At 40.7% G+C, this 3,880-nt stretch overlaps 1 non-coding gene across 1 annotated transcript; it reads left to right on the plus strand.

Annotated features, from left to right (window-relative positions):
- The first annotated feature begins 303 nt into the window (after positions 1–303).
- Positions 304–385, plus strand: trnas-uga (transfer RNA serine (anticodon UGA)). Its single transcript has one exon. It is a non-coding gene; the product is annotated as a tRNA-Ser (tRNA).
- Positions 386–3,880: the final 3,495 nt, after the last annotated feature.

Here is a 3,880-nt window from a genome sequence, read left to right on the forward strand (position 1 = left end):
AGTGTTCATGCAAAAATGCTTAGCCACCTTGAGCCATCCCACGTCTTCACGTGGGAAACCTTGGAGGCCATGTTAGTGTTTTAAGTAGTGCATCAGTCTAATACTTTGACAAGCTTTTGGGCACCTGTTCACCTGGAATTGACATTAGTCTGCTAAAATAGTGAGTAGACCATTCGGGAGATTACTATCTTTGAATTTGCATCTCAGGCCATTTGTAGTCCTGAATCAATGACATATGGGGACTCATAATTGAGCTTGAAGAAGTCCTAAGACTTAACCCCAAAGTGCCCAAAGCATGTAGAAGCTGCGATGGCCGAGAGGTTAAGGCGTTGGACTTGAAATCCAATGGGGGTTCCCTGCGCAGGTTCGACTCCTCCTTACAGCGTGATGGAATCAGATGTTTCTCTCCTGATGGCTTTGCTGGAAGAATAAATTCACAGTGTCATGTAGTTCTCCTTTTGCATATGCTTGCCATTCCGTTTGCAACTTTGTGCCAGTGAAACTGTAGGAGTCCTAGGAATTGAAGCAGAAATAGCTGCTTTGTCGATAAGTTGTGATGACCCAGGGATTAATGTGTTGGTGTCAAGCTCCAATGTGGTCTCTTGCAGAATAGAGAATTTAGTTGCTTATTTGAAGTGATTTCTGCAGAGACATCATGCCACCAGTGTGGAGAGCTTGCACTCCCAGACCATTTCCTGAATGATCTACCTGCCACATAGCAGTGTCTTGTTTCATGTAGTGGAGAAAGCACATCCTTCTTACCTCCGTGATGTCAAGGGCAAGTAAAAACTCTTCAACTATTGGACATTCATCTTAGCTCAGTGAAAATTCTGGAAGACTATTTCTCACATGCAAATTGCAGTGGTGTTTGCCTATGCTTTTCTTGTACCAGCATTCCAGGGACAGCACCATCTTTTCTCTTTAACTATAACACTTTATTTATTACACTGTTTACTCCAGTGCCCACCCACCAAAAGTCACTAACAAGATGATGTACTTGCAAGTAACAGCAGTAGTAGCAGCAGCATGACTCGTCTTCAATCTTCCAAAGTTCACACGTGTTACCCTGCTGCTGCGCTCCCTTCGTTTGCTTCCAGTAGCTGCACACATCAGATTTAAAATCTTGATGCTCACCTACAAAGCCAAAAATGGGCCAGCCCCTTGATACAGGGAGTCAATGGTCAAAGCCCGATTCGTACCTCAAGTGCTTCAAACCTCAAGTATGGCTCGGCTTGAAATTCCATGCTCCAAGTCTCATGGAAGACAAGCATTGAGACTCTTTTCTGTCCTGGCTCACAGATGGTGAAATGAACTTCCACTTGCTGTCCTGACAGCAGAGTTCCTTGAAGTCTTCAACCACAGACTAAAGACCCATCTATTCATGGAATATTTAAATGACAAATGACCCTGCTCCTATATTGACTAAGTAAATTAGCACTTATTGTAGGGTATTATTTATTATACTGATGTTGTCTAACAAACTTTAGTACTTATTGTTTATTGCACTTATCATTGTTTAAGATAGACCTTATGCATTTTGTACTTCTTGGCAACAGCAGTGATCCCTCTATTTCTACAGTATTCTAGATCATTGGTATATTGGACTCTAACCTACTGTAATGGCTAGGGTGTATTCTATGAGTAAATGACAAAGCACTTTTGTAAGTTGCACTGGATAAGAGTGTCTGCTAAATGCCGTAAATGTAAATGTAAATGTAACAAATACATCTCAAGAATTGACACTGTAGTCCCGAGACAAGTCAAGAGAGAAAATGTACAATCCAAAGTCAAGATGGACAGTTATCAAGCACTACCCTTCACGTAATTGTCAAGTCACCATATTTAATGTCGTTACAATATTTGACACCAGCAAAGCATTTGATGTAGTTTATGAAATTGACAAAATCTTTCCATGCTCTTCAGTCTTGGCCTTGGTGGTATGCATGTTTTGTCATGTCTGCTTAGAGATAATGCCGCCACTGTTACAATGTGAATGTAACAAGTACATCTCAAGACTTTACACTCAAGTCCCGAGACAAGTCACAAATGAATAAATACAATCCAAATTCAAGATGGACAGTTACCAAGTACTACCCTTCAAGTCATTGTGCTATTGTATTTATTCATCTATGTAGAAAAATCTAATCTAATCTACTTTAATGACGACTGGCAGATGTTTATTTAGAGATACTGACTGAGATTTACTCCTTCACAGGTTTTGAAATATTCTGGATCAGTTTAACTGCAACAAAAAGGTTTTTAAACATATTCTGGTGATGTTGACCCAGTCTTAATTCTCCTCTTTTAACATTGTCGGTGTGCTTTTTACAATGTCGGTGTATTTCTTTTCAAATTCTTGTACAAATGCAAAATAGGGCATATACCTGTGTGTCACGTAGACTACATTGCTGTGTGAGGCACAGAAAGGTTCATTTGCACTTGGCTCACTCCTTTTGGAAGTTTGACTGTGTTATGATACAGATTTGTTCAGATTATTGGCCAGATTTGGGCATCATTCACTTTTTCTTGTGGGTCAGAGCTCAGTTCTTTATGTGGCCAACATCATGGGCATAGGAAAATTGCTAACTGGGTTAGATCTTATTTTCAGCATAATTCTTGCAGATCCACAGCGCATGAAAGAAAATTGTGCACTTCTTAAAAGGTAGTAGGATGGTGAAATACTCTTAAATGTCTACTTGGTTCAATATTTATCACTACTTGAAGCTTTATAAAATACACAAATCAAATTGTTATCAGATCACTTCAGTAGATTCTGGAAGTTCACGTACTCTTCTACCCATGATGTGATTTGCAGTCATTTCTACTGTAGAAATTTGGAGTAATGGGATGGAAAAATCCTCTTAAATGTCTATTCCTTACACTATATACACACACTCATGCTCTTGAATACACATACACATGTGCAAATTAGTTAATTCACATCTTAAGGTTCTGATCACAGAATCAAAATCAGAGTGAAAGACAAGTTAGAGAAAATGTCTGTTTGAGAATATGCTATTTCAATGGGGAAGTTCATTAATTGTAGGGGAATGTTCTCGAAATGAATGTATAGTCTTTGCTGTCCTCATCTTGGTCAAGGCTGGTCAAGCTGCTGCAAGGCTGAGTGGAATCTTGGTCTGAATCTGAGTGTGTTTCAGTGCTTGGACTGAAATAGTTTACTCAAAGTGATGAACCTTTTGGGCAGATCAGAAAAGTGCTGCTCATGGCTTGAGGGCTTGTAATTCCCAGCGTGAGGGTCTCCGAGCATCTCTCTCACCTTGGGTGAGGCGTCCTTGTGTAGGTAGTGATAGGGCTTTTTGCCACTGTTGTCACGTATGTTGCAGTTGGCACCATAACCACGCACCAGAACACTCAGGACTGATTCGGGCCTGTGAATAGCAGCGATGTGTAGTGGGGTGTAGCCCTCGTAGCTCTTGGTGTTTACATCAACCCCTGGCCTACCTTGCTGTGAAAGAAGAAGGATCTTGCGCATCATTTCGCTGTTTCCTTGTTTAGCATCCCAGTGAAGTGCTGTGAAACCAGACATGAAGTTTCTCCACTCTGCCAGCTTGATGTCCTGGAGCAGTTTGGTGTCTTTGTTGATCTTTTTCTGGGCTGGTGAAGCAGGTGCCACAGAGTGCCTCCGCTTGGTCATGGCTGATCTGTACAGGTCATATCCATCGTTCACTTCACTCAGTTTTCCATAACATTAAAGTATTATCATTGTTTTCCATAACACTAGTGGCATAACACTGCTGATTTTAGTTTTCTATATAATTTTTTCTTTGCTGTTCCACATTTTTCGAGTGTGGTTTGAAAGCAGTTGGTAACACTCCTTTAAACAGGACCCGACACAGGACCTGTCACTAGTTCACAACAG

Source organism: Electrophorus electricus, chromosome 15 (genome assembly GCF_041902795.1).
Source record: "Electrophorus electricus isolate QZ-2024a chromosome 15, ASM4190279v1, whole genome shotgun sequence".
NCBI classification, from domain to species: domain Eukaryota; kingdom Metazoa; phylum Chordata; class Actinopteri; order Gymnotiformes; family Gymnotidae; genus Electrophorus; species Electrophorus electricus.